This window comes from Poecile atricapillus, chromosome 14 (assembly GCF_030490865.1).
Source record: "Poecile atricapillus isolate bPoeAtr1 chromosome 14, bPoeAtr1.hap1, whole genome shotgun sequence".
Lineage (NCBI taxonomy): Eukaryota > Metazoa > Chordata > Aves > Passeriformes > Paridae > Poecile > Poecile atricapillus.
This window is the reverse complement of record NC_081262.1, coordinates 7,419,327-7,441,969: the sequence shown is the minus strand read 5'-3', so window position 1 is coordinate 7,441,969 and position 22,643 is coordinate 7,419,327. Positions and strand designations below refer to the sequence as shown.

The window sequence follows — 22,643 nt, the reverse complement described above, 5'->3', positions numbered from 1 at the left end:
ATCTCCTATCAAAGAGCAGGAGCCTGGAGTTACTAAACAGCTGACATTGTTTCCAAGCTGGCATTATTAGTCAGCAGTGCAATCTTGTTCTTGCACTCTCAGCTTCTTCCTCAGCTCTCAGAATGGCACTAAGACCATTCTTATTTTTATTCTCTTTTGTTTAGGAAAACACAGCAGCTACATTGCAAAAGTTTTTGGAACTGACTTGCCTTTTTTAATGTAACCTTTCTCGTGTAAGTTCAGATCACAATCAATAGTCAAAGTAAAACCACACATAAGTCTTCCTGGTTTTGACTTGCTAAGGTTTACCATGAGCTAGGCCCAGAGTTTTTAAAACTATTAAGCTGGAACTACTGATTAATGGATTTTAGCCAGGAGCCAGATAATAAGTTTATAATTTTGAAGGTAGAATTTTCAGAATCACTACTAAATCTTATCACATTTGTACAATAAATTTATAAGGGTTTTATTTTAAAATCACTATTCATATCTTTAGCTTCACTTTGAATTCAAATTTCATCCACCCAAACTCAGAGAACTTGGAATTTTACATTGTTGAATTAGCAAGAAGAGAAACAAATTCTTGCCTGTAAATTCAATGCAATATCTCTGGTTTCTGTCTCCTTAATGGCTATTACCTGTTGTCCACAGAAACATGCTAATCTTCAAATTTCAAGTGCATACAAAACCATCTCCCAAGGGATTCAAAGCCCGGGAGTTTTCCCAGTGAAACTGGCACATGAAGCCTAAACTTGACAAGGCTGCATTTCAGCCCCTCTAAAAATAGGCAGCATAGTTCTAATTTGAGCTCTCTGCGTAGAGCCCTGCAGTTCCATGAGGATACACAGTGGGACACGTGCATTATCCCTCCTCTGAGCATCTTCTAGGGTGAATGGAATGTCCCAGCAATGGCCCAGCTGTGCAACTGCAGTGGAGATCTGTGTGTCCTGTACTCACAGCATTATTTAACACTGAATTAAGTAACATTTGACAGTTTCTTCATCACCTTTTTCTTGTGAAAAATGTAAATTCTTGTGAATTTACATTATTCGAAGATTCTCTATTCAACTTTTATCTTTCTTCTATTTTTATTCTGGAATTTTCTGATTTATTTCTTTTTCACATCCTTTATCCTAACCATGACTGTCTGTATTCTTGTCCTTTTGTTTCTCTTCAAGAATGCAGCTTAAATATTGTGGCAATTTGTCATGTCTGTTGAGCACAAATAACACTGAATTGTTTGCAAGACTGGCTGCACTGAAGCCTTGTCCAGTATTTATTATCCAGGGGCTTACATAAAAAAAGTATTGTACCTTGTTTTCCTTTTGGTCCCAGACTTGAGGCATTGTCACACTTGGAAAGCTGACACTCAAAGAAAAGAGACCAGCAGGTTGGCAGCTCTTGTAATATTTAATTCTCGGTTTTGACTTAGATTTCTTTTTAAACAGATTAAAAGCAGTCCAAATAACAGACACAATAAAATCATAATCAGTTGATTTTACAAATTTTTCCCACCCTGGCAAAATTTCAAGGTATTTTTTATGTGTCACAAAATTCTTAGAACCTTAGGCATAGATAGCAGAAGTTGCAAATTTTCTTGTGGCATTTATATCCCATGACCATTTTTACATATTGCAGTACTACCACTGGCAAGTTCTCAGATCCTGCAAAAACTCATTTCATGCTTAAGCATTTACATTAGGATGTGGGAGATCTGCAAGAGCAAAAATATTAACTACATGTCTTCTACTTTTGTCTAATTTTTCTTTATTGAAATCCCCCTCTCTAGTTCTTCCCATTGTCAAAATACACTTTGTTTCTGCATCATCTTAAATCTCTGAATGTTAAGTGTTGGAAAGAACTATGGTCTTTAAAATCAACATATATTTGTGTTAAACTATCACATGATTTTAACTTCTGCAGTCTCTCTAATGCTCTGGTTTCATTTGTTACAGATGCATTTGGAAATCTATCAATCCACTTTCTCTACAGCCTCCACAATGTCTTTCCAACACTTCCAATGTGACAGCTAGGTGAGCAGACACTCCTGACCAAAGCTTGACCACAATGTAAATGTTCAGATCACCTGCAGCTACAGCACAACAGCAAAATCTAGAGATCCCTCAAGAAAATCCTGCCCATACCAAATATGAGAAAATACCTAAAATCTTCAAGACATGTCCTGTGCAAATCTTGGTGCGTGAGGTACTGTCTATACAGACAGTCTTTCAGATAATTAAGATGTCTCAGCAAAGCCTTGAACTGCAGCAATAAACCTGCTGTACTACAGTTAATACAACTATTAGGGTAAGTTGCTGTTTTCTTAAATATTTGCATTATACTGCACATCACTAGCTGACAGAAGTCATAATCAAGTTTTCCTTTTTCACTTTAATATTTACTTGACAGAAGGTCTGAATCACATACTAAGTTACCGGAGTTCTTTTCCACAAAGTGCAATTGGTATTAAAATGTAGAGATTTGGGGTTTTTCAGTTAGCCCCACAAGCTCCTTAGGGATCTCTGACATATTTCTAGTGGCTTAAAAAGCTCTTGTGTTATTACCCAAACAGAGGAATTTCAACTGGTGTCCACCAGGAATGTCTGACTTTCCTTGGGCCATGAGCAGCTTCAGCCGGTGCTGTCCCACAGCAGGCCATGCACACACACACAGAACCTGCACATCTGCACTGGCCATGTCTCCACAATGACCCTGAAAAAACCAGCTAAGCCCATCCCTGGTTCTATATTTAAAACTGTTTGTTTAATTGGTGGAGTGCACCAAGAATAAATAATGAGCTAATTCTGAAGATCATTCCTAGAACAGCCAGCTCGGATATTTTTCTGCAAGTCAGAACTCTCTCCTCTCCTTTGTTTGGGTTTTCTGGATTTTGGTGTTTTTAAAGGTTTCTTTATCTGAAGGTGAACAGTTTTATCTAAATGCAATTGTAGGAACAGTACAATATTTCAAGCATGAAAAATTCTGCACGTAAGTGAGGTTTTGCAGTGTTTGTTTACTGAATATAAAAATAGTTAAAAGTTCAAATTCTAAAACTGGATCAACAATTCTAACCAGATCGGAGATGAAATTTCTCCCATGCAAAAAAAAATCCCCATCAAAACCCCACAAACAAACAAAAAACAAAAACAAAAACAAACAATAAAACCCAAAGAAACAACAAACCAAACCAAAAGTCATTTAAGGAATATTACCACCAGAGTTTTTCCAATGTACTGTACAGACCTTCTTTACATTCCTTGATAAAGTTAAAAAAAAGGAACTTAACTACAAATTTTATCTCCAAAAATAAGCATTAAAAAAGACTTAAACAGATACAGTAATACCTTTTTCAAAATTTTCATTAACATTTTAGCTGTAATAGGCTATAAAGGTTTGATAATATCTGTTTTTTTAAAAAAAAATTTGTATTTTGCTTTGTTCTAATAGTTCTAATTTCTTTGTTCTAATGCGATCTCCTGCTTGATTTGGGCATGGATCTCTGTATCTTGGTGAGTGCACAGGCAGAGAGATAAGGTACAAAGTAACACACAAAGTTCAGAGTGCAGTGAAATGACTGCCCAGTAATAGAATAGGCTTGCTCGTGGACTTGATGATTAATAATATTAATACAGCAATTGTCCTTTTTAATGACTATGGACATAAGTGGATCTGATTTAACTTGACCTGCTGTGGTTGAAAGAATACAATCTTTAGTCAAATACCAGCCAGACCCTGGGAGAAGAATACTGTGTCTCTTTGCTAGGTTATAAAATAAAGAACTTAATTCTGTCATGCACTCGGTGTTGTACTCATTTCATCTCACACATAGGGAGCCAGAAAAACTAAAGGCAGAGGTTATGCCCAAGCTGATAAAGAAAGTCTGTGATGAAGTGTGAAACTGAAACTCACCACTGACTCATAGGACAGTTTAAACCTTAAAATCTTATCTTTCATATATTTCCATATGCTTTTTCAGCTCTTTTATGCTGTTGCTTATTACCAGTTTCAGATGAAATCTTTGTTTCAGTAGCAGTGTAGTGATACTCTGAGCAGCTTACACTGAAGTTTCTCTTGATTCCCAGCACTGATGCACCAATTCATCCTGTCCCAAGCAAAAACATTCTGCCACCTCTGATATAGCTTTGGGATCAAATATGACACCTATCCCATGGCATGAGGCTACCAAAAAATCTGTCTAGAAGCCAGTTGAATTTTACTTTCTGGCTTGTGTCTAACTACCCTGTAAGACAGGAAAGCTGTGGATTAAGTGGTAGCATGGAGTCAAAAACCAAGAAGTTACTGTTTGCTGCTAGACTTCCTCAGTTCAAATCCTTTTTCCAAGAATGGGTTTTAAATACTCAAGAATACCGAGAAATTCAAGCTGGCAGGCAGGACCCAGTTCAGACCTGGAAAATCTGGATTTCTGAGCAACTGTAATTAGCTTGACCCTTATTTTTAGGGTCACACTGCTTAAACTGGTCGATATCAAAATAGGCTGAGGGCCAAATCAGTTATGATCTGGATTTATTTATCTAAAAGTCTCATATGGACCTAATTTGCTATTTTGTGTTAAGAAATAATGAGTAAGTAGAAAGGATTACGAACACATGTTTGGCATAGAGAGGAAGAGAGAATGCAGCCATAGCTTCAATTTTAGAATGTCTTACTTCATCATAAGCTTAAGTTTCAAAGCTGACACAGGAATTTTGGTAGATCATGCCTCATTTTCATCTCATTGCATCTTAGCTGAACATTGAAACCTCTAATTTGGAAGCTCAAATTAGCAGCTATATGATGGTAGTTTCTTCCCCAATTGTGTGTAGATGCCAACTAGAGGATCTAGACATATGATCAAGTCTTTAAATGTGGTTTTATTAAGTAAAATGCACAATCAATATATGGTGACAATTTTTACAAAACAAAACTTCTTATAGTCTGCTGTCTTATCCTTAATCAGTATCTTGAATAATTCACCCTGGAGTTTTCTCAGCACTCTATGTAGAGAAAACAGGTACCCTTCCTTGAAAGTGCCTGGCTTTTTGGCTAATAAAAAAAAAATTAAAAAATTAAAATAAAATAAAATAAAATGTAACTGTTCTAGGTAATTCCCATACTATGTTGTGTCAAAATTGTATTTGAAAAGTTGAAGTTCCCCCAGGGAAAAGTAAAAACATCCCTGGTAGCATATACCAGTTAAATATGAGTGCAAATCACTGCTTCCTTAACTATTTATGAAAATTAATCTTTCAGCTGGGTATGAGATGTTTATACTTTAAGCCTACCAAGCTGATTAATAGTTTGGTCAACATAAGCCTTGGTTCACAGGGAAGGCATCTGTAGATAAATAAATCAAACACTACTTGCCAATTTGTAATATTGTATTTATACTTCTACCCTGTGCATGCTGAATGATGGCAGTGGCACATGAATCAAAAGGAGACTTTACAGCTTCTCAAATGCCACAATCTGCCAATTTCATTAGCAATACCATAAAATAAATTTTTCAATCTGGGTAATTTCCTAAGGAAATTAAACTTAGAAAAACCACCCTGCGTTCTTTGAAAGTATGGAAAAGATATATGAAGTCAAACTGTTGGAGAGCAAGGTGTGAGAAGTTGCAGAGGAGGAGTTGAGCCACTGAGGGTTGGCAGTGAATGGTGCTGATAGAGACAGAAATGTGTGTTTAGTGACACAGCCATCCACAGAAACTCCTGAGTCTGTGGTGCCCTTCCTTCCTTCCTTCCTTCCTTCCTTCCTTCCTTCCTTCCTTCCTTCCTTCCTTCCTTCCTTCCTTCCTTCCTTCCTTCCTTCCTTCCTTCCTTCCTTCCTTCCTTCCTTCCTTCCTTCCTTCCTTCCTTCCTTCCTTCCTTCCTTCCTTCCTTCCTTCCTTCCTTCCTTCCTTCCTTCCTTCCTTCCTTCCTTCCTTCCTCCCTTCCTCCCTTCCTCCCTTCCTCCCTTCCTCCCTTCCTCCCTTCCTCCCTTCCTCCCTTCCTCCCTTCCTCCCTTCCCTCCTTCCCTCCTTCCCTCCTTCCCTCCTTCCCTCTCTTCCCTCTCTTCCCTCCCTTCCCTCCCTTCCCTCCCTTCCCTCCCTTCCCTCCCTTCCCTCCCTTCCAGACAGACACCCTGGCTCCTGTTCCCCAGGGATCAGTAAGCATTGTGTACAGCACAGTGGGACAGAGAAGTGGAGAAGCCTGGGCCAGAGCTCTGCAGCTGAATCAGCGCTGCATCAGCATGAGAATGGGGGACGACAAAACTGGGTTACATGGCTGAGCCATCTCACAGACCTCATCCCATGGAACAAGCAGGACAGGAGTATCCAAAGGATGGGAGTTAAAAGGCAGAACGAACATGCATAATTAATTTTCAGGGACTGGAAGATGATGCGATCACCTTCAGATTTTCCCCATCTGTTGCTAAGCAGCGTTCTTAAGTCACAAGCTTTGCCTTACCAAATGAACAGCAGTCTCCTCACATTTTGCTATTTTTCCATTTTACAATGTTCTTTTGCCAAGCTTGCACTATAACTGTATTTCAAAATGCTTTAAAACAAAGATGAGCACTAAGCTGCAATCTTTGGGAAAAGGTTTCAGTTACTACCTGGGACAAATAGCCCATGGACTTGCCAGTCCCCAAAAAGGAATTAGAAAAGCCTCCGTCTCGCATGTACCAAAGGAATTGCTTTCTGCCTTTCAGCCCTGAGATTTACATGAGAAATTGAATTTGCATCATGGAAAAGACAAGAGTATCATACATTTGGGGTTGTATATTCATTATCAATCTCAATCTGTATAAACAAAATCTTAGAATTTTTCCTGTGGTGGTAGTAAATTAATTGTATTAAGTCATTCGATCTGGGCTAAGGATGTTATTCCAATGACACCCATTCAATGCTCTGGGCATTCTGACAAAAATTAAAATTAAATCAAGGAGGTCTCTCTGTTAGAAATTCTCTCTCTCATTTAATTAGAAGTAAAGGGCTGGCTGCCAGTATTCCGAAAGTAATACCGAACATGCCCACTGCAAACACCCTCTCCACAAATGCTTTGATTCACACCAGAAACTTCAGAAATCCTCGTTCCTGGAGACCAAGAGAAGCAAGTGACAAAGAGTTCAGGATCTTTCAGCAACTGCGGGGAATTAATTCCTCACACTTAGATCCCACATGTCTGCAGTTTAACCACTGTACACTGGTAGCTCAGTTAAACAAAATGAGCAATCATTTTAAATTGCAAAATGACCATCAGCTCCATTTTCAATATTCATGAAATGAACAAATCATAAAGCTGAATAACAGGTGATCCTGTGGAATATGTGGCCGGAAGCAGAAGATGCCTTCCAATGAGATGTTTTTTGGAAAACCGTCCCCTGTTAACTGCGCTACCATTTTGTAACTAGTGTTAAAAGCTTATACAAATGCAAATAACACTGTATCAACAACTCGTCCACTTCCTCCTCACTTACAACTCTTTGGAGAAAGCTCTGTGGAGAAAGTAGTTATTTCTTCCTTGCGTAACATGTTTTGTCAATCTTTTGATCTCAGGCCTTTAAGGAATTTATTGGAACACAATAATTACAAATTATATGACTGTAGTAGTTCTTGCCCTAGTTTCAAAGTAGCTTGCTCAACTGTAAGCCAACTGCACTACTATTCTGTAATCCTGCAAGTTAGGTGGCAAAATTGTGGTTTTTACTCAATTTTATCTAGAAATTCAATGCCTCCATTGAATATGTAGTTGCCACTATACAGAATATAATATTGTATGTTTGAAATAATGACTTGTCGTTATTAACAAATCTAAACAATGTTTACATCTCTAGAATAATAAAATTCTTTGTATAAAGCCTGTACTAGAGTTCTTGTACAGCATAAGTAATTAGTAAAGCATAGGTAATTTCTGAATAATTCTTAAAAGATGTTTGCATTGTTTCATTAAACAAACAATCCTTCCCTAAAATATACAGCTTACAATTGCATGATTAAATACATATTCACTATCAATCACAACAAATATTTTTATTTGTGCATTAATTGGAATATTAAAATGCTCATATTGTGTCATTTATCTGCTTTTCATATTCAGCAGTTTTAACAGCAGAACACTGGTTTGAAAGTGAGAGAGGGAGAGTTGGGTTCATCCTTTCTCTGCAGAGCTTTGCATTGCTCTGGCAGCTTCAACCACTGTACCACTACTTCTTATCATCCTGTTATAAAAAAGGGAATATAGAATCTACTGTTATTCTTGGAGGCATATGCCAAGGGCTCTTATTGAACTATTCTGTAAGAAGGAAGTACTGTACATGTCCATGCCCAAGACAGGAAAGGTGGTGCTCAAAATTCAAGAACAATTGTGTGGAGCTGGACAACTTCCATAGAGTGATTTTATGGAAGAAACTTTTTAAGTAGTTATTTGCTGCTTTAAATGTGTCTTTTTCATTGACTCCTATCACCACATGGTTTCATAAAGCACAAATGCCCTCAAGAAATGAGCGCCATCTGTGTTCCATGTCACACCCTTTAACACATCTCTGTCTCAGCCATTTTTTTCCAGCTTTTCAAGTTCTATAGTTTCCTTTAGCAAGGAATACTCCATGTCTTCTGCAATAGGAACCATGTCTATACCCTTCTAATCAACGAACAGGCAATGCCTATTAATGCGGCCATTGGAACAACTATAATAATCTAGGCTGCATTGTAACATTAACAAGATTTACACCTCTTGCACAATACTCTTGTATATTGTTTTTAGTTTGCTTCTGGAGTTGGATAAAATCTGATTAGCTAACTGTAATCTAGTGAATATAAGAGAAATTTACCCTGTTTTTCAAAGCTTAACAAAAAAAAAATAACCTTCCAATCCATCTAAAGCAATTTGAACAAGTCATTCTTTAAATGTCAAAGCATTCATTTGTAGTGAAGTGTACTGGAATGCTGTCTTAAAAGCAAAAGAAATTAAAAACTGCCTCTTTTTTTGTGCCTGTGGTATCACTGCTGAACAAGTGCACTGGAAAACTCTTTTGGAGCAGGGAACCATGTTTTGCTTGGTCGGCACATAGTGTAAGCTCAGTGCAGTCTCTTAGCAAGCTCCTGGACATCAGCAAATTGCAAATAATAAAAAATCTGTATTAGACCATTGCACCAAATGGCAGCTTAGTCCTTAAACTGTGAGCTAAAAAAATAAAAATACAATTCAAAAGCAGAGTTGCATAATACTGGGCCTGATGCAGTATGCACTTACAGAACAGGACTGGCTCGATATTAGTAAAAGTCAATTTGTTAGATATTCGCTGTGAGCAGAGTTGCACAATATGTGCAATAAATTACTGTGTGCATGCATGATCATACTTTGATCACAGAATAAATGCCTGAGTTCTCTATTGCACATTCTCAAGTGTAAATCATCAGGTTTCCAAACTTCTTTGAAGAAAATTTTTTCCTTTGTGATTGGTTTGATGTTGAATCAAGTTCAATAACCTCAGACGCTGACAGCTAAGCCTGAAGGTGAAATACACGAGGTATGAGTCCAGTCTTGTTTCTGAATATTTGCACAGCCAACATTTGAAGTCATACCCAGTCCATTGGCATCGAATTTAAAATCCATGTGATTGCAGCAGCCCGAGGAGGGACCCACCCACTCACCCGCCTCAGCCTCTGGCTGCCCCGGGCCAAAGCCCCGGGCACGGCTCGGTCCGGCCCTCCCGCCACTGCGGGACCACCACGGCTGAGGCACCGCTCTGAGGGATGGGCCGATTTGCCTGGGCCTGGGGAGCGATCCCAAAGAACTTTTCAAAAAATACCTGCTCCAGGAATAGTGTGTCCAGCAGGACCGGGGAAATGACTGTCCTGTACTTGGCACACCCCAAGTGCTGCTTCCAGTTGTGGATCCCTCGGCTCAGGAAGGACATTGAGGTGCTGGAGTGTGTCCAGAGAAAGGCAATGAAGCTTGGGAAGGGTCTGAAGCACAACTCCAATGAGGAGCAGATGAGGGGGCTCAGCCTGGAGAAAAGCTGGCTCAGGGGGGACCTTATTACTCTACAAGTATCTGGAAGAAGGTTGTAGGGGTAGGGGTCGAACTCTTCTCCCAGGCAAACAACGACAGGCCGCGAGTACAGTCTTAAACTGCGCCAATGGAGCCCTACGTTGGACGAAGGAGGACGCAATGTGCTTTCCGACATTGGAATGGGCTGCCCAGGGAGGTGGTGGAGTCACCGTCCCTGGAGGTGTTTAATGACAGGGCTGGACGTGGCCCGTAGTGCCATGGTCCCGTTGGCACGGTGGTGCTCGGTCCTAGGGTGGACTCGATGATCTCAGAGGTCTTTTCCAACCTCAATGGTTCAATGGCCCCGGTCCGGAGGCAGCCGGGACCGACTCCACTCACCCTCGCTCGCCGGAGGTGCGAGTGCCCGGATGTGCGGCCCCGCCTCCCGCACGTGCGCGGCGCCAGAGCGCGCGGCTCCCCCGCCCCCGCCAGCGGGCCAACCGCCGGGGCGCGCGCCCGGGGAGGGCGGTCCCGGGCGCAGAGCTCGCGAGAGGAACATGGCCGCGGCGGGCCGGGGTGAGCGGGGCAGCGCGGGCGGGGGGCGCGGGGAGCGCGCGGCCGGGCGCCGCCTCACGGGCTCCGCGGCTTGCGGACGGCCGCTGTGCCGCGGGCTGCACCGGGCTAGGCCGGCCCGGGTCGGGTCGGGTCAGGCCGCTGAGCGGGAGCGGCACCGCCGGCAGCCGTCGCCGCCCGGCCCCGGGGTGGGCTGCGCGCCGCCCCGCCTGCAGAGCCTTCTGAAGGAGGTTGAGGCGGGCGGGAGTGCCGAGAGCGGCGGCCGCCCCCTCTCTGCCGGGATGGGCAGGGTTCCCGCGAGGTCGCAGCCGGGGACACGGGAGGGGCGGCCCCCGGCTCCGCCGGGCCGCTCTGGGCCCCGAGCAGGTGAAGGTGCCGGTGCCCGCACCGCGCCCTGGGACGCGGCTCGCACCGGGCCGGCCGCTGGCAGATGTGGCCCGTGTTATTATTTGTTAGTAAGGAACACTAGCTCCCGGGGGAGGTGCGGGGCTGGAGGCAGCAGGGCGGCGCTGCGGGCCCGGCCCGAACCGAACCCTGCGGGCGTTGAGATGGGAGCGCCTCGCCCGGGAGCCGCGCAGGGGAGACCTGAGCCCTCCGTGACCCCAATCGTGCAGCTGCAGCGGAGGTCACTGGGCTGTGAGAACATCTGCGACCCTTAAACCAGGGGCTGTTACCGAATTCGGCTCGTTTTCTGCGACGTGTGGATTTAGGTGGCACTTGGTTAACCCATTTTAGCGTGGTCAGGCATTGGAATAGGTTGGCCGAGAAGATAGTGGAGTCACCATCCATAAGGCGTTTAAAAGACTGGATGTGGCGCTGGGAGATGTGGTTTAGAGGTGGCAGTGCTGGTTTGGTGATTGGATTGGACGATATTAAAGGTCTCTTCCAAGCCTGATGATTCCATGATTCCGGAATCAGCTTTGTTAGCAAGTGCATCCACGGCACGTTTACGCACAGATCCTCATGGCGGGTGCTGGTCACTTGGCTGACATTTGGGCAGTGACATTCTTTGGGGCGCGGGGAGCCAGGTGGAGAGCTGTGCTGCCGTGCGTGCCTTTCTGCCAGCAAAGACATTTTCCTTTGTCCCATTTATGTGGGTTTTGTATTGGTGTGCAGGTGTGCAGTGCAGAAAACTGGTGTTAGTCTCAGTGCAGTCGAGAGATACTAGGACTTCTGCCTGCTGCAGGCAATTAGGTGAAATAAAGACTACAGGATTTAAAGAGAGTAAGTTGTTTAGCTATGAAGTCAATATCAGGAAAATTATCTTTTTAGGAATGTTTTGAAAACACCTCCATGAAATCTGTTACGTCAATATGTCTAAAATACTTAGAGCTTAAACATCACTCACCTTTTAAGGAAAAAAGCTAAGCTTCCACTGTCCTATGAATACAGCATGTTTTGAAGTTCTTGCTTATGGGAAGGTGTTTACACTTCTTCCTCATGCTACATCTTTTCCTTTATGAGAAAAAAATGCCCAGGTTTTGAATTAATTGAGGTTTTAAACCTCTCAACAAAGGCATTTCATAAAATTATTCTCTTAATGTGTGACATTTTATCTTGTTCCTTCCTAAAGTTTTCTTTCCTGAGTAATTACTTACAGATGTGACTTTGTGGTATAACTTGCATTTAAAACTCGACAAGATTGCTGTTTGGTAATGACACCAGTTATTAAGCAAATAAAAACATATGGAAGCTGAAGATCCTTAGTACATTATTGGGAATGCAGAACATCTTTCAGGATTTGGCAGTATTTGGAGAAGTGTAGAAAACTGAACTTAATGATGCAAATGAGGTTTTAGAAGCAGTCATACTATAACATGGAAATCACCTTAATATTTACCTTTTCTATTTGTCAGATTATGTTGAATGAGATATTATAAAACAACTTTAACAGTGAGGGTTAATACATAGATATTCAGACAAAATTAGTGGTTTATATGCATATCATACTTAAAATTTGGAACTTTTACTTGTTAGCCTAGCAATGAAATTAGATAATTGATGACACAATGCATTAATGTAATATTGGATAGGGAATATACTTAGTTGAGGTTTGGGGTTTTTTAAACAGTGTTTAGATTATTGATGAAATGATTATTGGAAGGAAGAGGGAATATATTTTATCATAGGCCATTTATTTTTGTGAGTCTTTTTGGCATTTCTGTCTTGTAGCCTCTTCCTTTTGTGTGTTTTGCTTTGGTTTTTTACATGTTCAGTTTTTAACCTCTGTCACTGATATGTACAGAAACTATAACATCATCTTCAGCCTTTAAAAGAATTAAAAATAATCTGTTAGGATTCATCTCTGGGATTAAAAGTAAAATTGTGTGGCTGAGCAATGTCAGGGACGTTTTAAGTCTGGTTCAGTGCCAAAACTGGAAAACCCCATTAGTGTTACTGTATGAAACAGCACTTGATAAATGCCAGACTTTAAAATAACTGATTTTTAAACTTTTCTAAATACAGTGTGCAGTAGGTTTCGGTTGACTTAATGTGTCTGTATATGTATATATGTACACACATACTCTAAAATACTCTAGTAAATTAAATTTTGATGTTGAAACAAGTCCATTTGAGTTGGTGACTTAGCAAAATGACAAAATGCAAACGTGAACGGTTTCCTTTTTTTAAAAAAAGTTCAATTATATTTGAATCTATAGAAAACTAATATATATTTCAGTTGTATAGTTGGCACTTCCAAGTGTGAAGACTTGAAGGAACTACGGTGGGTTTGTGTATTGCAGTTGAGTTAAAAGGAGCAGATGATGCACATCTGGTACTGCTGTTCTTGCCAGAGGTAATTGGAAAGACAAATATCGACTTAGAATTGAGTAGGAATATGAAAGGTGCTAAAAGATGCACATAGAATATATTGAAATCACTTTAATCTCAAGATTTTAACCTAATAACACACTTTAACATCTGAAAACTGCAGAAACTGAGAAAGCTGAGCTAGTATTCTTACGGCTTTCATTTCTCAGGTAGATCAAAATATGTAACTTTTAAAATAAAGAATCCTTGCGACATCTTTGTGATTTTTCTTTTTCTTTTTCCTTTCCAACAAACTAGGAATGTGCTGAAACAGATACTCTAGAAGGGTGCTAGAGATATAAGGTAAGTGCTGTGTCTTAAAAAATTTTAACTTTTTTAATAAGTTATTTTAATAAAGCTGCTGTGCTATTTTTTTTAGTGAGCAGTGTATCCCTTATGTTGTGATGGTTTTATAATACTGTTAAAATGGAAAGTTTTCCATGAGATCTGTTCCTATACAAACAGAAATTTGGTTACATGTAGTACTTGTATTACATAAACTTAAGAGCAAGTTACTGTGACTTTATGCTTTGGCCTTTGATATGAGTGGACTTTAATCACCTCTTAATATTATGACTTAAATACTCATATGCTGATTTAACAATATTTTCTCTTTTTAAAGGACTGTCATGCTTGCAAGTCTTCACAGATGTTAGATGTTTTCCAAACATAAATAGTTTTGATGTTAAAACTTTGGCCTGTGGAGCATTTTGTTTATTTTTAACAGTTTTTCTGCAGTGGCTCAGGCTTGTACCAGCACAGCACCTCCAGAGCAACTCCAGACCCTCTGTGGTTTGGTAAAATCAATCCAGTTATAGATGAGGAAAATTCTCTCTCAAAGAGAGCAACCAAGGGTGTTTAATGGCTGGTGATAGTGCTGTTTCAGGGGGTGTTAGGAAGGGAAGTCAAGCAGTTTAGTAAAACAAGGAAGCTGGGTTATATTGGCTAACACATTCTCTGTTCTGGAACTCCGTGCTTCTGGTGTTAAGCTGGTCCCTGAATGGTGAAAATTCTGATCCTGCCCTTCCTTACTCATCTTCTGTGTGGGAAAAAGAGGGTGGGACAGGTTGCCTGATTTTCAGGATAACCAAGACAGAGCATCAAACTTAAAGCCTCTTGGTAGTTTCCACTGAGGCGTCCTAGATGAACCGGGGCATTGGTTCCACCTCTACAGAAAAAGCAGACACTGCACACGACTCTCATGGCTAAGAGCTGCTCCAGAGACTGGAAGAACAAGATGTACAGAGCTGGATATACACAGAAAGGGGTATGTATCTGTAGCATTGATGTATTCCAGCAAACCCCAGAACTGTGTTAGGCAAAAAATCCCGACTAGAAACACTTAAAGGTAGGGGAGGGCAAGGTGTGTTTGGGGTTGTGTGTAGGCTCTGTGAAGAGCAGGTTTGATTAGACTTGGCAAACCAGTTCACTCTGTGTTCTCTTCTAGTAAATCTGCAACCTTTGGTTCTTATTTTGAATAAATCTGCTGCTCTTCTAGCTATATGTCCAAAAAAAGACAAATTAAGACTACTTGCACTTGACAGCTATGAATGTTTCATGTTTGCTTCTTCAAATGAAATTATTCCATGCTGTGCTGAGGACAGGGAACCAGTATTACTGGCATTGTCTTTAAACCTTTTTAGCACCTGAAGTTCAAGAGCCAAAATTGCCCAGTGTTAGTTACAGAATACAACTTTTTTCAAACTTCTGTGGCAAGGATTGATGTCTACCACAAAAATCTTCCATATCCTGAAACTCCAAAGCAAATGCACATTACAGAATTTATTGAAGAGTTCAGATTACTATTATTAAATCCAGATGTTAATGTAACAGTTGTGCACTTGTGCAATAAACTGGATCTCTTTAATTGTTGACTCAGTAGAGAGTATTTTAAGATTTCATATTTGGTACTTGGCTTAAGCCATTAATAAAATGTTTGAAAAGGGGCTTTTACCTGGGCATGGTGCCAAAAGCAACAAAGTGAGAGAAGAGTTCTAGTTACACTCAGTTTTGACTAGTGAAACACAAATTAATGAAACAAAAATTAAAGACTAAAAGGAAACCTGCTGGTTTTCTAACCTTATAAGTGAATTTATGACACAGGTACTCCTAGTTCCATACCTGAGAAGGACATGCAGTTGTGTTCTTATTTCCACCTTCTGCTAGAAGCCTGCTGGAACGCTACAGAACAGTTGCTGAAAAGTTGTTTACAAATTCTAGAGACATCAAAATTAGTTTCTTAGTCATTCTTTAAATGTAAAAGAGGCAGCTCATAAAAATTCAACAGAGGAACTCATTAAAATGAGTTCATATTTGTAAGTCCAGTTAATACCCAAAAATGGTCCTTATATCTCATGTAGAGCAAATTTCTCAATATTTGCTATACAAAAAAGATAGAAGAGAGATAGAATTCCAGATACTGAAATTCTGTTTAATTACATTGCTGCAATGCTTAATTTTGTTCCCAATATTTTTAAAATTGAAAATGTAAAGCTTGGTAAAGTTGCAATCCAGCAAAGGTTTAAGCATGTGTTTCTGACACTGAATGGGTTGCACAAAGTCAAATACACACTTAAAGCTTTTCATGATTTAGAACCACATGTTAGTAAAGCTTTAGCAAAGTAAAGTTGTGACATAGGCAGAGCTGTGTGTGAGTGTGACTGTGGTGTCTGTCTCCTTGCAGTGCTGCAGGTGCAGTCCTGCATGCAGGTGCTGTGTTACATTGGCAGGGGTTCAGTGTACGTTGGGAATTAGGGGTTTGTACGTTGGTTATCTGAGAGAACACCTGATGTCACCATTAATCTCTTGTTGTGTTTTAAAATGCTGCACAAGTTGTGTTCCCAGTCTTTGTACATTGTGCATTGACCATCTTGGCACATTCCCTTGTACCTGAGTGACTGGAAGTGTGAAAGCAAAGGAGTGTTAGTACTTTTATAATCTTCCCTTGGTCCTTAGGCAGGTCAGGGTCTCAGGATCGGTGTATTCTGAACATGGAGCTTACTGAATATACTAAGATGGCTATACAGAAGCTAATGAGGATCAACCTGTTCATTATGGTTGGCCTGAACTGTACCATTTGTGTTTTATTTTAGGAGTTTTTGAATGGACTAATAAACCTCTCTGAACTATTTTTGAGTGTGTTTTCTCCTTATATATCACTTGGTACACTATTTTTTTTAGTATTTCATTTTTAAAAATAAAATTTTAAACATATTTTTCCATAACATATATTTCCATAAAGTACAGCTAAGACAGGTACCCAAAAAGAAAAGCCTTAATGTTTTGCTAATGTTTTTCAGAATGTAATTTGTACTCTCTGTACAGCTGTACTCTTTATAGATGTAACTAATACATTTATAAGGTTTTTGTTAAAACTTTAACGTGTGTGAATAAGGAATTTATAGAAACAACTGGAAACCTCACCATTTTCTACTTTATATTTTCAACATTAATTTCATTTGGAGTGTCTGGACTGCAGGAGGGTTTTAATACCCAGTTTATGAGGGTAGAGCTCACTTACGGTATTTCTAGTAAATACTTAATTCAAGAGAAGTTACTGCTTTATTTTGCAGTCTGTATTATTTCTGAATTTGTATGGGTTAATTATAGTAATGCTTCTTTATTTTAATGTCAATACAGCAGCATTCAAATACAGAGTACTGAGCAAATACTGTCAGTTTTTGCAAAATAGAAACCATTTTTATGGTTTTGGGAATTATAAGTCTTCCAATGTGAATCAAGCCCTAAATAATTCTCTCTATATCTGCAGACAGTTTTAACCAACTTTCTTTGATTCTATGAATAACAGAGTGTAATTTGTGATTTCTTCTGGAATCAGATCCTCACTCCTCTGCCAGATGTTCCACCCTTCCTCTGTTCTGCCAGCTAAACCATTTGATGACTCTTTTACCAGGTCCTGCATCAGAAGCCTAATTTTAAAAGCTTGTCATGCAGAATTGGTAAAAGACAAAAGTGGAGTCTCTTGGAAAGGAGGAAATGCAGGTGGTGACAACCTGCTCTGGCCCATAGTTCATCTTTGCTGTCCTGGGAACACTGTGAGCAGGAGCACAGGTGGGAATGTGGAGCCAGCCCAGCTGTCAGACGTGGGGAATGGGGGGCTGCTTCCCTTTGCTGCAGAGTAAACCACGCTCCCAGGAGAGCCTTGGACACAGTTCTACACCTGCTGCTCCTCAAACACCTGGGGCAGCTGGGCCCTGGAGGTGGTGCAGAAGAGAGTTCCATAGTGGCTCCCATCTGCCTGTGGGTTCTTGGCATCAGTAGCAGACTTTGCCAAGCTTTGTGCTGGCCGGCTGAGGAATGTGGTCAAGAAAAGGTTATCAAGGAAGGGTGGTAATACAGAGCATTTTTGATGAGTAAAGCTGAGTTGAAGTGATTCAGTGATACATGGAGGATAGAAAAAGTAGAGAATTCAGGAATAGAAATCAGGAAAGTGGGTAGTGATCTGGGGAAAAAATAGCTATTGTCTGACACTAGAAAAAGAACAATGAAAATAAACCAAGAGGAAAAACTCCTTGGCTACAGTATTTATATCTGATCAGCTTATATTTAATGAATATCTTGTTTTCATCAAATAATCAGTATTTTCCAACAGAGTTTCTAATAAAGCTTTGTAGTATCTTTTTAAAATATTTTGAGAGCTACTCAAACTACAAGGACTACAGAAAGTAGATGTGTGACAGCTGCTAAGTGCAGAAATTTGTAATCTACTGTAAACAATTTTATGTTGCCATTTCTTATTTATTTTTAAACAAGAAGCTTTGTATGGAATGAAATATTGGAACACAATAGTTTAACAGATAAGACTTCTTTGAAACAGGCCTTAGGCAACATAAACTCTTCTGACCCAAAGTTTCTGCCCTATTAGTCTTTAGCTAATTTCAGTAGGGAAAATGGAATTTGAGTTCATTTTAACTTTGGAGATCGTGAGAAATTGGTTCTTAAAGCCCTGAGGGCATGGACCGTGGATTATAGCATTAAACTGTTTAGAACATCAGAGTTTTCAGGAACCATACTAATATCATACTTCTTCTGATTATTTTAGAGTATGGGTGTCGATCTGGAGATTAGGCTACATCAGTTATAATCTTGGATCTGTATTTACAAAGAAGCAATAAGTGATATTCCTTCATGTGGTCCTACTCTGTTCCTTGTTAGAAGAAATGTGTTTGATTTCAAAAGCAAAATTTGGCTTTTGTTTAGTGAAGAGTGTAATTTTGTCTTTAAGAAATGATTTATTATGCTGTTAGTCATAATACTATGTGTGTGGTATATCTTTATGCTTAATTTCCAGTGTTTAGGAGTCTCAGGGCTGGGATTTTGTAGTCTGTTGTGGGATTTTTCTTCCTGGAAGTCTGCTTTACTGCATGGAATTCAACATTCTTTCAGTCTGCGTCCTTATTGTTTCTATTAAAAAAAATCCCCACTCTAATTCTTGGGAAGATTCTCTAAGGTGTAAATCTAGTACAAGTGATGTAATCACACTCAGATTGTGACCTTTTGTCACTGCTGTATAAAAAATGAGGCCATATAACACAATGTGGGATTTAGAAGTAAGAAACAGGAAAGAATTTTGTAGATGAACTCTAAGCACTTGGTGTAAATCAGGTAAAGAATGCACAGTAAATAGCTGCTGCTTAAGATGTACCACAAGCTGATTTTTGTATATTTTAATTGAACATTAATCTGTCACCTTATTCTTTTGTCCATTAGCAGATTAAATATTTAAAGTTTCATTTTCGGAAGTTGGGAGCAACAAGTTGTTTGGTTTCCATGGGAGCTAATTCAAGTTACTGTTTGCATTGTTAATACCTCAAAGTAGCTGTGTTGGTCCGAGTCAATATGCAGCAAAAGGTTTGTGACAGAGGCATTTTCTTAGCTGTCCTAAGGTTGTGAGTAGGGACTGCCTAACTGAGGACCTTCTGTCACTGAATTTCAGCTCAGACAATCATTCTGATTTTTGCAAGATCCCCTAAACTTAAGTTGCTTGTAATCTCTATGCTTACATTATTTTGAATTAATGTCTAATGAGCAGTTTCTTGCTGAATGTAAATAGTATGTTAAATTTTGTCCAATAGAAGTTTTTAAGAGAACACCTAATAATGCAATAATAAGACTTGCCAATCTCTGTAAAGTGTGTGGTTCTAAAAAGATGCAAAGTATAGATTTGTCAAGAAATCTCATCTACTAGAAATGGTTGTGCAATGTTCAGTCCCACTTCTGATAGGAGATAGAAAGCAGCATGTTCAACGGGAAGCAGTCCTGCAGTTCCTTCCTCTTTGATTTGAATCCTTGTGCTTTCCTTGCTTTGTTCAATTCAAGGGTTTGGTTTACAGGCAGTAAAATAAACAGAATAGCACCTGCAGCTTAGTCATAAATGGGAACATCTCGCAGTATCCAAGCAAACAAATGAAATCATGGAGTCCTCTAACCTTTCCTGAAATGCCTTAAGAGCTTTACCAACATTCATTTTTAAGATGGACCACTTTTGGCTATCAAAGGTCTCTGATACATACAGGAATTGGGAAAGATTATGATCCAATTCAATGATAAAAGTTACTAATTATTGTCTGAGCTATCAAGTGCATTTAAAATACCAAATGAACATTTGGCATTTGATTTTTTCCTATGTTGGCAACTTCAATTACATAAATAGATTCTTCTGGTTGCACCTTATGTTTGCTGGCCACAGAAAATCTTGGAGCACATGGGATCTTAGATGGGATCCTTCTACAAAGTTCTGTCTGTATTCCAGAAGAACTGAACTTGCTTTTGAGCAGGTTAATCAGAGTTGATCTTATTTAAATATGTAGGCATTTATGAGGGTGAGAAACTACAAGCATGATTTGTTTGCACACCACACTAGTGCAGTTAGCTGTTTTTTGGTTGGTTGGTTGGTTTTGTTCTGGTTGGTTTCTTTGTTTCCTTGCCTTGTTAAATTTAGGTGTAAAACTGACTTGTTTTGCTTTGTAAACTCAGCCTAAATGTAGTTGTTGCCAATGTTAATATCAGCTTTTAAAATTAGAGTATTAAAGCAAATGTAGAATATTGACAGTCAACATCATCTTCACAGACTGAAAAATAGGAATGCCATGTTTAGATTTTTCTGACCATTTTCACACAACGTATTTCCATATACAGTAACATCTAAACAAGATACTACTTCATGTTTTGATGATATAGTTTAAAGTATTTTTATGAAAACTCTTTATTTTAATAGAACTAGTGAGGATATATGCTATTACAGCTTTGTATCTATTTAATCAAATATCAATATTCAATCAAAAATCAAACCAGCTGAATGACTTAACATTGCCTTAAGAGGAGCATTGTTTATTAAGGATATCCACAGAAAAAATGAGATTAAATAAAATTATGTCTGCTTATACAGTGATTAAAAGTAAAAAGTTATTGAGGACTGTGCCTGATGTCTTTACTTACAACAGGTTATGGGACAGCATTTTCTCCACTTCAGGTATTGTGGCCAGAATTCAGGTTGCTGCTGAGTGCTCAGGCAGCAGCTCTTAGGGAAGATGGACTTAGTGGTAGATTAAATAAGTCATCATCCCCTCGTGATTCAGTTTTCAGCACAAATCTTTATGAACTTTGCTGCAAACACTGCAAGTTAACACAGCGTGGTTCTGCTTATGAAGCATTGTGTCAGTGGAAGGCAAGTTGAAAGCTGTCCTGGGTTATCAGGATGGGTTAATGGATGTTTGCTTCCATGCCTGGTCTTCAACAGCTCTCTAGAGGTGAGCATCTCTCTCGCAGGGTGGAATAGCAGAGCAGTTCAGACTTCTTAAAGATGGAGGTTGTTGACTGCGTTACCTTTCTAAGAGGAAGCCAATTTTAGACTTTACTTTTTGTTTGGTCCCTCAGACCAATTTATTGATTTTGGTGCACACTACTGAGTTTCTTAATGGAAAATGACATATTTGAACAGTTTTATATAGTCAGTAAGCAATTTAAACATCATTTTCATCTGACAGTATGGGTTTTGTTTCAGTGATGAATATTGTGCATATTGAACCTTTGCTTGCTTTACTTAAAATATTTATAAGAAGTTCAGCATTTTGAATAAATTCTATTATTATAATTTTAAAGCCCTTGAAATGTGAATACAGAAGATAGTTTTAATATTTACAACTACTGAAAACATTTGTATGAGACCTTAAGGTATTTAAACACTAAGCTTCACAACATTGCTATGAGGTAGATTCTTTCCAGTGAAGGTTTATGTGTAGCCCAGATTTCACTAACTCTTGTTTGAACAGGTTAGTTTGAGAAGGCAGTAATGTGAGAAAAAGAATAGATAAATCATCTCTATGGCCCTACACAGTGACAGGGTAGGCTTCAGTTTCCCCACACTTTAATGGAGCTGTGGGAGGCTGCCTTTATTCCTCAGAGCCCCACACTGCTGGGTAATTCATTTGCACTTAGCAGGGCACAGCTCCAGTTACCAATTACTGTGATTTTTTTTTTTTCCTACCTGGAGGCAGCAGTGGAGGGAACATATCATCAAGGATTCTCCTGACTCATCCCCAGCCTGTGTCCAGATACAAGTAATTCTCTACACATTACCTCATTTACGATGTGCATTTGCCACTGTAGCTTATTCTGCATAGCAAAATATGCAGAAGTGTTAAATGAGTTTCTGGAGGTCTTTTGGAGTCTGTTCAATGGTATTAATTTAGCTAGAACAGACAGTTATGAAAGTTTAATCTCAGTTACTTAATAAAAGTGGACATTTTTCTGCAGTATTGACCAGCCCAGTCCAGGAGGATTCTGTGCTCCTGGAAGAAACATGTTATTCCAGGTACTAGAACAGTGAGAAGCGTGACAGAACTTCAGTTTTGTCAGATACTTCTGCACACTGTTTTTTAAAGAAATGAATAGTAATACTGAGTTTCTCATAATGCATAATCCAAGGTGATTACTCATAGTTAGTCAGCTGCTATTTCTCATCTTTTTCTGCTTTTGTATAATTACCTTCATAAAAATAGCTGTATGATTTAAATAATTGTTGCCCTGTATTTGACCACAAAACTTAATTAATTAAGTTTATTGACATTGTGTTTTAACTGTAAGAATGAAGTTTTTATTTCAATATGGCAACTGAATGCCAGTTTTCATGTCACAGTTCACGTGCTGCAGTAAGATGGTGTCAGCACAGCAGGGGTGAGGCTGTGCCTGCCCAGTCGGGGCTTGTCCCCCACAGCCCTTGCTGCATTTCTGAGCTCCGGCAGCTGCTGTGGCTGGGCTGAG

At 39.5% G+C, this 22,643-nt stretch overlaps 1 protein-coding gene across 3 annotated transcripts in view; it reads left to right on the top strand.

Moving 5' to 3' along the window:
- The first annotated feature begins 10,509 nt into the window (after positions 1-10,509).
- Positions 10,510-22,643, top strand: part of MRTFB (myocardin related transcription factor B) — a 67,907-nt gene continuing 55,773 nt past the window's right edge. Inside the window, exons 1-2 of one of the 3 annotated variants that reach the window (XM_058850066.1) lie at positions 10,510-10,553; positions 13,620-13,664. The gene's annotated coding sequence lies outside the window, so the exon portion shown is untranslated. Of the gene's footprint in view, positions 10,554-13,219; positions 13,348-13,619; positions 13,665-22,643 lie in introns of those variants that run through there. The other 2 variants (XM_058850069.1, XM_058850065.1) reach the window with 2 other exon arrangements.